The sequence below is a fragment of the Dioscorea cayenensis genome, chromosome 3 (assembly GCF_009730915.1).
Source record: "Dioscorea cayenensis subsp. rotundata cultivar TDr96_F1 chromosome 3, TDr96_F1_v2_PseudoChromosome.rev07_lg8_w22 25.fasta, whole genome shotgun sequence".
NCBI classification, from domain to species: Eukaryota; Viridiplantae; Streptophyta; class Magnoliopsida; order Dioscoreales; family Dioscoreaceae; genus Dioscorea; species Dioscorea cayenensis.
Window position 1 is genome coordinate 12096251 of NC_052473.1, and position 13751 is coordinate 12110001.

The window sequence follows — 13751 nt, forward strand, 5'->3', positions numbered from 1 at the left end:
GTGCTTTAATCATTTCTATTTGTGTTACAGTTATAGGAGAAGCCTAGATGAGCCCAAAAACGCATTTGGGAAGAAATCTAGACCAAAAATGGTGTCTTAGGCCCCTAGGCACTATAGCAAGAACTGTAGCACAATGGGATGAAGAAAAAGACCAAGTCTGGAAATCCTCATGGGCAACCTTGTGGCCGTGAAGATGGCAGCAAGACAAACCCCGAAAGACGTAGTCATGGTCAGTGAAGATGACCATGAGACAACTCAAAGATGTAGTCACTATAGCGCTTTCACTATAAGAGTTATTGTAGCAACTTATTGGGAAATTGGTAGAATTATCGAGATTCCACTTCATTTGCTTAGCATGGACCGAGGCCGTATGCCATCCCGAGAGGAGTTTAAAAAGAGGTTTCTAAGGCATCATTGAAGGGGTCTTTGACCACCCCTTTCTCCACCATCATCTTCTTGGCTTCAAGGGTGGGAGAAGGCAGACTCTAAACCCACAAATCAAGGGAGAAGAGTAGTGTTATCAAGGAGATCATCAAGGAGCTTACCCGAATCTTTGGTTTTGTTCATGTTTCATATGCATCTTGAGATTTCCTTGTTATTCATATTGAACTAGACTCCCAAGGTTACCTGATATCCAGTGAACCATAGGATGAACTTGCTTGTATGGATGTATGATTTATTTCTAGTACTTTTCTTTTGGTTGTGATTCAAGCTTGGTGTTCTTTGATGTATTTTTTTACATGAGAACTCTGTGATTCAACTTCTAGGTTATACTTGGTGCATGACCATCTCCCTTGAGCTAGACTCACCTAGATTGGAAGGGATTCATGTATGAATATGCCATGACCATCAGGTATTTCATACCCCTCCAACCATTAGGGCTAGACCTAGTTTGAATATCATCTCTCATTAGAGATTTCCCTGTGTGTATTGCAATCGTAGGAGGATTTGACCGGAAGAGATTCTGAGCCATTACTCATATGGGATTAGGGGTTATTTTCTCGTGTACAATCATTATGCTTATTTTCTCATCATATTTTCTTGTGGTTTAATCGATTATCTTCTTGAGAAACACACATATTTGATGTATTCCATGCATTAGATCGAAGTTCTAATCATTTTATCCATGTTTAGGGATGTCCTAAATCAAGTCTTAGCTTCATATGGGAGTTTGGAAGTAGATGGGCTGAAACACAAAAAAAAACTTAGCTCATATGGCCTCCATGCGGCCTGCATGGAGGCCGCATGAACTCATCCAGAAACTTTATACTAAGGCATAACACCTCCAAGTGGGGCCGCATGGCTGCCCATGACCGCACGCTTTAGTGCCCATTTAGCCTCCATCGTCTACCAACTTCTTTCTCTCTTCTTTTTACCCTTCTCCTACCCGATTTTTTCTCTCTTTTTTCACTCATTTCCTGGCCAAAGCTCTTCATTTCTTCTTCTAAAACTCCTCCTCACTTCATTGGGACTTAGTCTAGTGGTTTGCTAAGGGTTTAACTGAAGTTTTCTCAAGATTTTATCGGTAAGCTTTTTGATGCCCTAGCTTTATTTTCTTCATTTTTCTTGCTTTCTTGGAGCTTATTTGTGGAATGTTTCAATCATCTGGCTTGGTTTTTATGGTGTGATTATCATGGATGAAGTTTACTTTGAATTTATGTAAAACATTTTCAATTTTCATGTTTTTGGGGAGGTTCTCTCGAAGTAAAAGTACCCATACGGCCATATGGTTATTATCCATCATTTTGTCCTATTTTTCTTCATCTTTTACACTGGATTTTGGATTGTTTTGGATTCCTTGAAGCTTGATTAATTTTATTTGATCTTGTACACTTAATATTTCTAGAAAATGCCTGTTTATTGAGCATATTGCAGCCCGTAGGCCATCCAGAAACTCCTGATGGTCAAGCTTGCGGGCGCAAGCTTGCACCTCTTCACCATTTTCTTCATATCTCTCTCATTTCTCCTCTGTTTTCCTTCATTTTTTGACCATTTTCTTTCATTTTTATAGATCTTCAATATTCTCCTACTCCTTGCACTTGATTTGCATGATTTATTGGGAGTTGTACCATTGTTTTCATCGATTCTCTAAGGTACCTCTCTCTAAACCCTAGTTTTCAAGCATGATTGTTTCTTCTTCCTTTCTCCTATTTTTCTTGTTGAATGGATGCCAATTGACACGTCTGAATGTGCGTGTATGTACCGCAAGTGCACGGGTGTCGAAGTAATAATTACCCCGGTGAGTGGGTAGTCGAATCCACAGGGAACAGAAGTATTAGTATTAACCAATTCTTAGTTATCTAGTCGAAATCAATGGATATGATGAAATGAACTAATTGCAAGAGAATTAATAAGCAAGCAAGCGAGCAAGAAAACGAGTAAAGGAGATCTCAATTAATAAAGATGAGGTATCCGGGCAATGCTTCCCCTAGGATCTAACATGAAGCTCACGATTCACTAAATGCTTCTAAAATGAGTCTAATGAGTCGAGGTAATCCAATAACAACAGGTTCTTGCCTCCAAGCCACCGGTACTAGTCCCCTACAAGGTCCCGGCGGAGAAATCACTCAATCTCAACACCTCACACCCCATATGACCGCAATACGCTCTAGGGACACTTAAGAGTGAAACCGATTCCTAAGGATAGATCCAACCCTAATTCCCGGCGAAGGATCTCTAACGCCCTACAAGGTCCCGGTGGAGAAATCTCTCAATCTCATGCCTCACACCAAATATGGTTGCATAGAGTTTAGGGAATACGGAGATAGGAAACACTCAATCGGAAGGGAGAGGGGACACTCCACTATCTCATGACTCACCCTCTCAACCCTCTTTAACCTTGACATTCTAACTCTAATGGAGACCTCTCTCACATCAAAGTAATAAATCATGCAAATCCAATCAACCTCAAGGATTAATTAAACAAGCAAGCAATGGGAATACAAGGTTAAAACTCAAATCAACTCAAATTAATAGAAACATAAAGCAAATCATTACAAAAACATAAATCCTAGGGTTCACATGCCCAAATACCTACTAAGGTTTAGCCCTCCATGGAGCAAGTTACAAAACAATGATTATTACAATGAAAAGCAATGAAAGCCATGAAGTAAAACCCCCTTAAATTCGTGATGATGGCCTTGATGTGTCGCCCAACGTCTTGAAGAATCCTTCTCCGAAGCTAGGTCGCCGAAGGCTCCCTCTTTGCTATGACGGAGAGAAGATCGATCAAAGTTGGTGATGGATGCCCACCAATATCGCCAAAGACCTCCTCCAATACCCTAGCCGCTTTGCCTTCAAAGTGCTCGCCAAAAGTCCCTTCCAAAATAGGGCAAACGGCCTATTTAAAGCCCAAAATCACGCCTGTCACATGCCCTCACGCGCCCGTGTGGATTTTCCACGCGACCGCGTGGGCTGCAGAAATTTCCACGCGGGTCGCGTGAACAGTAACTTTACTACAGTACTGCTACAGAAAAATTACTACAGTAAAATAGCTACAGTACTTTTCACAAAACGCGATCCAAATACTCTTCTCTTGATGCCACATGTCCGGGCACATGTCCATGTGGTAGGCTATAAAACTTTTCTTCATCGACATATCTTTGAGAGGTCTTGCAATCTTCACAAAGAGAAGGAACATGAAGATGTGACTGCCTTTGTGCCCTTCCAACTAGTGATTTGACTTCAATCTTCTTGGAAGTTGGCACACATCTCTATGTTTATGAACTCCTCTCGTATTTTGGTCCTTGAATTGAACAAGAACTCCCAACATTGTGTCTTTATAGCCTATCTTTGTTTCCTTTTTACTCTTCAAGGCATTCACAACCTATATGCATAAAAGAACACCAAATAAACAATATGAGACATAAACCACAGTAAAAATGATGCTCAATGCATGTAAAACATATATAAAAATATGTCTACTCAAGCACTTATCACCAATATTGTCAGAGATTGGTTTTATTTGTTTTTGTGGGTTTTTGGAGCAATTGTCATGTTTTGTAAAAAAATTTTATGCTCTATGTAAAATAGAAGCTCTTGCAATTTTTTTTTGGGGAAATCTGTAGCATTTCTTGAATTCTTTCACATACCATCATGTGGAACCGTTGCTTTTCTTGTATTTGGCTTAATCTTGTTTCATATTTGTAAACCCTTAGCCATACTTGCAATAGAGAGATTTGGACATCATGATACTGATTAAACATAGGACTTGCTTGGACTTTGTCTTGTTGCCTTGTTAGTGTTTTGTTAGTTGTTGTTTCATTTGTTGTTTTTTTTTTGCATTTTCCTTTTATGTGTGTGATGGATACCTTAACATGAGGTTCCTTTCTACCTTGCAGGGTGGAATTAGGGCATCAAGCACACCATTTTTCTCCATCATCTATCGAAATCATTGGTGGTGACCCCGATCTCTTGGACTTCAAGTCTCATACTTTGAGACTCAGGAAGTTCACAAAACCCTCTTACTATGTTTTTATTGTCTATATTATTGCATTCTATTGATTTAGGCACATCATTGACAATGTGCATCTTTAAGTAGGGGTGAATTTTTGTGAACTTTGAAAACCTTTAAAATTGCGTGCTTGACTTACCTATGATACTTAGTTAAGAACTTCCTAGCTTGAAAGAATGATAGATGTGAGTTGTATTTCTAATCTTTGCTTGAATGGAAGTTTTTTCTTATCTTTAGTGCACCTTCATGCTTTTTCAAGATTACTTCCACCTTGTACACTCCGGCCAACCCATCACAATAATATTGGCATTAGAATTATAAATTCTACCTTCAATATTCCTTTAAGAGCTTTTGGTTCCTTCATTGTTTTCTTTTGCCTTAAGTGAAGTATTATAGCAGGTTCTATACCAAGGGGTATGAGATACAGTGTGTACATATGAAAACAAAGAAAAGAAAAAAAAAGAGAGTCTATGACAGTATTCCTCTGCTAATTTAGCATGAATGCGTCTTTGTAGACTGTAATTGAGTAAGTTGGGTGACTCTTGTGCGTAATCAACATGTGCGTCCTTCGAAAAGATATTTGTGCGGTCTACGTTAGTCGGACTTGAAAAAAAATAAAGAAAAATGGGAAAATATATATATACGCATAAAAGAAAATATAATACCTCTACTGATCTCCTGGAACTTGTTGCATAGTAACTTGAAGGCTAGAATTTTATTTAGAAACCAAGGGACTCTTAACTGACTATTGAGGGTGTCTTTAACACTTCTAATGTCGGCTATCATTATGTGTGGGGTGAATCGACCCCTAGGGTAATCCAGGGTGAGGAGGATGAGATTGGAGGTTTACTAATGTGTTCACTGCAAGTGCATGGGTCGCACACAAGTAATTAAGTGGTACCCCGTGAGGGATAGGGTTGTCGAACCTTACGGACTGGACTAAACGTACTAACTCTTCTTCCGATGTCTAGTTAAACAAGAATTGGATTGTTTTAAAGAATAGAGGCAAGATGGTTAGGAAAGAATGGATGGAGATGTTAGGTGATTAGGATCGAGATCTTAATAACAAGAAAGCAATGCCCTAAGATGATCCCTATGAGCTATAGCATGCTGACTTGATCCTAAGGCTTACCAGGTACATTCTAAAATTTAATTGTGTGCTCAAAAGCAATGTTACATCTATGTTTCTCACATACACCAAGATTTCCTAAGATAACTGTGCATTTCAAACACATCATGTTTTGCAATCACACAAGGTAACTAAAATCATGGTAATAAATACACTAAGTTTTACCAAAGCAACTGTGCACGTCAGACTCATTAAGTTATGGAACACAAGATTTAACACAAGAATCAAAAGAACTCTGTAAGCATTAAAAGCAAGTAGTCAAAGCATACAAAGCATCATAGTTCACATCCTGGGGCACCGTGGATGGTTATCCCCTTATGGATGGGTACAACAAGGAAGATAAAGAAAAAGAACCAAAGGAAGTAGACATAACTTCCTTCTTCACAGAATAACCTTCCTAGTCGAGCTATGATATTCTAACCCCAATTTTCTTGTACCTCAGACTTATCCTTCATCCCCTTAGAAGGTGTGGTGAAGCCTAATCTTCGGGCTCCTCAAAGTTCTCCCAGTGGAGAGAAGAATCCTAGAACAAAGATGAGAGTGAAACCCTAAAATCTGGAGTAAAAAGGGTAGTTTTGGGCTTGACACGGGTTAAGCATGGTCGTTCTTAGACCGGGTTTCCTCTGTTTGGCTTTTGAGTGAATTGGCTGAGCGCAAGCCTGGATTTTCTAGTGGGAGAGAGCATGATTGTGCTTGGACCATGTTTCACTTGAGCGTGATCGTGCTAGGAGCAAGCAAAGCTTGCTTCCCCTTTTAAGCAAAAAAATCCGCAGACCTGAAATATTCAGTGGAAGGAACACGCTCGTGCCAGATCGTGTTCAGCCTGAGAGCACCCTCCTTCTTAAGTTTCCACTGGGCATTCTTCCAGGCAAGGATAATCAGTGGGACAGAGCACGATCATGCTCTGCTTGTGTTCAGCTTGAGCACTTAGCAAATATAATCATTCTTCGTTCGTTTCATCACCGAATTCACTCCCAATTACTTCGAACCCTATAATCCTACACATGGAATCAACTATACCGAGGATAGCACCAAATATAGACAAAATTATGCTAAAGGATAAGAAAAATAATGAATTGAGGGTAAATAAATATGATATGAAATGCACTCATCATTTACACACACTCATAGGAGCAGTATAGATAGGATAGGACTATCTTTATCTATTTTACTTGACTACAACTCATTTCTTGATTTCTTTTCACTAGTTCTTGTGAGGTTCTTGTGAGCTTGAGGTCATACATTTAGCTTTTTATCTTCTTTCCCCTATTCTCCATATTTGTTTGCTTGAGGAATAAACGTCTAAATGTAAGTATTTTAAACGTATATATTTGTGACTATTTATGTGTATTTGGATGAATTAATGCCCTTTGTGTGGTTTAATCATTTCTATTTGTGTTACAGGTATAGGAGAAGCCTGGATGAGCCCAAAAATGCATTTGGGAAGAAAATCTACACCAAAAACAGTGTTTTAATCCCCCATGCACTGTAGTGACACTATAGCAAGCACTACAGCACAACGTGATAAAGAAAAATACCAAGTCCGGAAATCCTCATGGGCAACCTCACGGCCGTGAAGAAGGCATCAAGCAACTCCATGCATAGTACTGTAGAAATTCTATTGTAGCAGGAGTATTGTAGCAGTTTCACTGTAATAGTTACTATAGCAACTTACTGGGAAATTAGTAGAATTTCCGAGGATTCCATGGCCTGTTTGCTGACTGTAAACCAGACCGTATACCATCTTTAAATGAGTTTAAAAGTGGTTTCTAGTTCATCATTAAAGGGGTCTTTGGCTACCCTTTCTCCGCCATCAACTTCTTGGGCTTCAAGGTGGAGGGAGAAGGAAGATATAAGGTCTAAATCTGATAAGAGCTTATGTATTAGTAATACAAAATATTCTTTTCTTATGATGAGCATTACTTTTATTAGATTTATGCGCTAATATATGTGTATTTGTGAGCTTTCATGCATGAAGGGTTGTGGAGCCAAATAATGAAAGAAAGAAACCAAAGTAGATTGCGATTGTACTTTGTTGATAAAGTCTTAGACTGAACGAATATGAAAACACAAGTTGTCATCGAAGATACGTGAATGTGTGCCAACCTCCATGCGCTCAAGCAATTACATGGTTTGGAGGGGCATAAAGGTAGTCACATTTGCGTATTCTGACTTGTGCAATGTTAGCAAGATCTTCACTAATATGGCATTTTATTGAAGAAGCGATGCGATCAACGGCATAGACGTGTGCTTGTTTAAGTCACCACAATGAAAAGTGTGGATTCAGGAGTATTTTGGCTGGGGGTACTGTAGCAAGTTATTGTAGCAAATCGGTGTAGTAATTCACTTTAGCAATTACTATTCGCAGCCCGCAAAAAATCAGATTTCCAGAAATCCACATGGGCATTTGGAAATTACTGACACCCATGTGGATGCCCGATTCCAGTCCTTTATAAAGCCACGACTTGTACCAATTTGGGGATCCATCTTTTATCCTTCTTTCCATCTTTTCTCCATCTTTCGGGAGGCTTACGGCTAGGGTTTAGAGGGACTTTGGCAAGGCTTTTGGAGTCATTCTATGGCTTCAACACTGCATTTATCTTTTAAGATAGTTATTGGGGGAGCTTTCATCGGCATCGATCCAGTGAGGTGTGCCCTATACTTGACAAGAGGACCTTTGGAGAGGACGAGGCTACTCCACAAGACCATCAACATGAATACCGAGGGGGTTTCCTTATAGATTACATGTTTTTATTTTCGATTTTATTATTGATTGTATCTTGCTCCATGGAGAGCTAAATCCCCTAGTGGGTACTTGGACTTGTAAACCCTAGGATGTTATTGTTTCATTGAACCTTTATTATGCTTTCCTTAATTGATGTCTTTAATTGAGTTCCAATCTTGAATGCTTGTTGAATGATTTCTCCCTTAGAATGACACTAGGGTTGAGAGTCCATCTTGGTAGCTTTTGTTGATGAGTGGCACACCATGAGGGTTAGATAATGCTAGATTGTATAGGGTTGAGAGGGTGGGTCGAGTGGTAGCCGAGCATCCCCTTTCTCCTCTGGTGTGATTTATCCTACCTCTATATTCCTAGAGTTCTTTGCGGTCATAATAGAGTGAAGTGCTAAGAGAGGAACTCCACTGGGGCTTAGTTGCGCGAGCAATAGAGTGAAGCGTCGAAGTAATCCTTAGTATCTTGGGCTTAATTATGACTAGGGATCTTTCGCGTGGACCAAAGGGTTTGATCTATATATAGGAATAGTGTCTATCATGTGGAATCCCTAGAGCTTCTTGCAACTGTACATAGTGTGAGGTGTTGAGACTGAGCAATTTCTCCACCGAGACATAATGCAGAGTTAGTCACTATTGACCTTAGGCTTGGGACCGTGTATTTTAGGATCTCCATGACTCGTTAAGCATCAGTTAGGAGACATAATAGTTGGTCTTGGACTTGTATTAAAAGTTCTAGGGGAGAAATGTCCGAGTGCCCCACTTTTTATAGATTGCCTTTCCTCTCATTTTATCGTGCCTCTCTTTCTTATTTTATTTAGCCTTGTTTACATTGATTTTATCCACACTATTATTGTTTCATCTTCACTTAGTTAAGTAGCAATCATTTTGTTTCTATTCACTATTCCCTTTGGATACGATAACCCACTCACCTAGGATTTATTACTTCGACAAACCTGTCTATTTGCGGGTCACACTCAAGGGGTGTTGTCAAGTTTTTGGCGCCGTTGCCGGGGAATAGACGTTTTGGAAACACTTTGCACTTTGCTATTTAGTTATTTATCGTTTATTCTTTTTCACACTTTCTTATTCTGTCATCATTCTAATTTGTTCTTTTTCTTTGATTTCGAGAAAAATGATCAACATACCTGAATTATTTGACACAATCAAGGGAATGGTTGAAAATATAGAACAGAAAGTTCAGTTGTTTGTAGTGCAATCCACTTCATGTTGTTCCCTGTAGGAGCAATTCACCATTAACCATCCCATGGAAGGAACAATTGTTGATTACATTGACAAAATTCAGGATCAGAGTTGTGAGTTGGATATTGTGCTGGATCAGTTTGAGAAGTTTGCATTGGTATCTACGAGTATTCATTTGGAAGAAAGTTTGGAGAGAGTCCTTGCTGAGTTTGATTCCTCCTATCATGAACAAAGACAAGAACGTTTCTCATTGGGTGTGTCAACTTCAGGGCAGGAAATCTGTGAGATAGAGGATGTTGTTATCATTGAAGACCATTCAGATGCACATGTACAAGTAGAGGAGGTAGAGAATGCTCTTGAACAAAGGTGGGACAATTTTGAGGAAATTGATAGATTAAAGGAAAGAAGATTGTGACCATCAATTGAGGAACCACCTGAGTTAGAGCTAAAAACTTTACTGGCACATTTGGAATATGCCTTCCTAATGGAAGAATCAAAGCTCCCGGTGATTGTGGCTTCAAATCTCTCTGTAGATCAGAAGGACAAGCTTGTGAGCATGTTAAAAAAACATAAATCTGCCATTGCTTGGAAGATCTTTGATATAAAAGGTATCAATTCCTAATTTTGCACTCATAAGATCTAAATGGAGGACAATTACAAGTCGGTGATTCAACCTCAGAGAAGATTGAACTCTAACATGAAGGAAATTATCAAGGTAGAGGTGCTAAAACTTCTAGATGCGGGAAACATTTATCCTATCTTAGGCAGTGCGTGGGTGTGCACAACTCAAGTAATCCCGAAGAAGGGAGGAATGACGGTTTTGAGAATTGAAAAGAATGAACTAATTCTGACTAGGATAGTTACATTTTGGCATTTCTACATTGACTACAAAAGGCTAAATGATGCAACTCGAAAGGACCATTTTCCGTTGCCATTTATTGATTAGATGTTGGAGCAGTTGGCATGGCATCAGTTTTATTACTTCCTTGATAGCATGTCGGGGTATTTTCAAATTCCTATAGCTCCAAAAGATCAAGAGTAGACAACATTTACTTGTCCTTACAGTACTTTTGCTTACAGAAGAATGCCTTTAGGGTTGTGTAACTGACAAGGTCCCCTTGCGTATATCCCGCAAGTACACGGGTTTGTCGAAGTAATAATCCCGGATGAGCGGGTATCGAATCCACAGGGAATAGGAAATAAAAACACTTAATCCGCTTCTTAGCTATGTGAAAGATCAGTAGTGATAAACGTGACAATGATTCAATTCTCAAAAGTAAAAACAACAAGTAAGAGAGTACGAGTAAAGAGGGAGGTAAGGAAATCGATAAAGATGGGGTACTCGGATAATGCTCCGCCTAGGACAATCGTTTCAAGTGGAAGAACCCTCTATTATGGTTCCTAATCGATGCAATGTTGAGTCGTGGAAATCCTTAAATACATAGTCCCAAATCTAAGGTCAACTATGCCTAACTCTATACATGTCCCAGACGAGAGATTAAATAACCTCTCAACCTCGGACTCGAATAGAGTTGCAATGAGCTCTAGGGATTCCAAGTGATAAATCTCTTCCTAATTATAGACCTAACCCTTTGGTCAAGGTGGAAGGTCCCTAACCACAATTAAGCCCTAGATACTAAGATCACCTCAACGCTTCACTCTGTTGCACGCGCAACTAAGCCCCAGCGGAGGGTCATCTCTTAGACCATTCACTCTATTATGGACGCAAAGAACTCGAGGAATGGAGGTAGAATCTATCACATCGGAGGGGAAAGGGGACGCTCCTGTACCTCTCGACTCATCCTCTCAACCCTCTCCAACCTAGCTTTGTCTAACGCTCGTGGTGTGTCACTTACTCACAAGGTTACCAACAAGGACTATCAACCTTAGTGTCACTCTAGGGGAAATGTTCATACAATCAAGCATTCAAGGTTGGAACTCACAATAAACATCAATTAATTGAAAGCATAATAAAGAGATTCAATGAGACAAATACATCCTAGGGTTCACAAATACCCAAGTACCTACTAGGGGCTTAGCTCTCCATGGAGCTAAGTACAATCAAAGAAATAGAATGTAAAAGCAATGAATCCATAGAGAAACCTCCTCGATAGTCGTGTCGATGGTCTTGTGGAAAGTCCTTTACTCGTCATCCAAAGATTCCCTTATCCGATATAGGATACGCCTCGACGGAAGCTCCCTTACCAACCTTCTTCCTAAGGAATGACGATGTCGGAGCCGTAGAACCTCTCCAAAACCCTAGCCAATACCTCTCAAAACCCTAGCCGAAACCCTCTCTCAAGTTGGGGAAAAGTTGGAGAAAAGAATCCTGAAATCGGGTCTGAATCGTCTTTAAATAGGGCTGGAATCGGGCGACCACATGGGCCTGTGGATTTTTCACACACCCATGTGGAATTTCCACACGGCCGTGTATAATTTCCACAAGCCCGTGTGGATTCTCTGAATTCCTGTTTTCTCGACCGGCTGTGAACAGTGCTGCTATAGTACTTTTGCTACATCGTTCCGCTGCAATACCTAGCCTAAAATACTTCCCGAGGTGACGCAAACGAGCACACGTTCACGTCGTGGATCGCTTTGCTTCTTTAATGACGGAGAAGTTGGTGGAGATCTTATTCTATGTGCATAAGTCAGAATGCTTGAGTGTGACTGCCCTTGTGCCCCTCCAAATGCTTGTGCTAACTCAAATACGAGGAGGTTGGCACACACTCTAGCATCTCGCACCCGACCTATGTCTTCGCGTTTGAACCTTAACAAGATTTCCTACAAAATCGGTGCATTATGATCCACATTGTCTTCTTTCCTTCATACTCGGCCTCACAACCCTACCTGCACAAAAGTAACATAAAAACACACATGTTAGTGTAAAAACCCGAGAAAAGTAATGGTCAACATAAGGAAAGAATTCTTCGCATTCATATCACACAAGCACTTATCAGTAACGCACCGGTGACATTCCACCGTTCCATGACCGCCATCTTCGACGATCTCTTAGAAGACATCACGGAGGTGCTCATGGATGATTTTTCGGTGTATGGAGATTCCTTTGACAATTGTTTAAGTAATTTGGAGAGTCTGTTAGTTACATGTGAAGAGAAAAATCTTGTTCTTAATTGGGAGAAGTGTCATTTTTTGGTTCAAGAAGGCATTGTCCTTGGACATAAGATTTCCCAAGTGGGGATGAAGGTGGATAAGGCAAATGTTGAAGTCAAAGAAAAGCTTCCTCCATCTACAAATGTAAAAGGGGTTCATAGTTTCTTGGGGCATGTGGGTTTTTACAGTAGATTCATCAAGGACTTTTCAAAAATCATCCAGCCATTGACTAAACTCCTTGAAAAGGAAGTTCCCTTTGATTTTGGGAATGACTGTCTGATAGCTTTCAACTTGTTGAAAGACAAATTAGTGGAAGCACCAATTTTAACCACAACATATTGGAATGAGCCCTTTGAGCTCATGTGCGATGCAAGTGATTATGCTGTTGGTGCAGTTTTGGGTCAGAGGAAAGATAGGCCATTTTGACCGATCTATTATGCTAGCATGACTCTCACAAGTGCTCAAGAGAACTATACAACCACCATAAAAGAGTTGTTAGCAGTGGTGTTTGCTTTCGACAAGTTCAGACCATACCTCATCTTATCTAGGGTCACTGTATTTACCGATCACTCGGCACTCTACTATCTTATAAACAACGCTGATGTGAAATCGAGGTTGATTCTTTGGATCCTATTATTGCAAGAGTTCGATATGGAGATACAAGACAAGAGAGGAACCAAAAATGTGGTTGTAGACCAACTGTCTCCATTAGAGGGGTGTGAAGGTCAAGAGCCAGCTAGCAAAGAGATTAAGCAGTTTAGAGTCCAGAATTAGAGGACACTCCATGGTTTACAGATTTTGTAAACTACTTGTCAGGGAGAGTGCTTAAGGAGGCCTCACATTCCAGCAAAAGAAGAAGTTCTTTAGTGATTTGAGGAATTACTTTTGGGATGATCCGTACTTATTCTGTATTAGTTCAGATCACATAGTTAGAAGATGTGTATCAAGGGAAGAAGGGTGGAATATCCTTGCACATTGTCACTCCGGGCTAGTTGGGGGCATTATGGTTTAAGTAGAACGGCTCAAAAAGCTTTTGCTGGCGGATTTTATTAGCCGACTTTATTCCAGGATGCACATCAGTTTGTTCTTCGATTCGATAAATGTCAAAGGGTTGGAAATCTA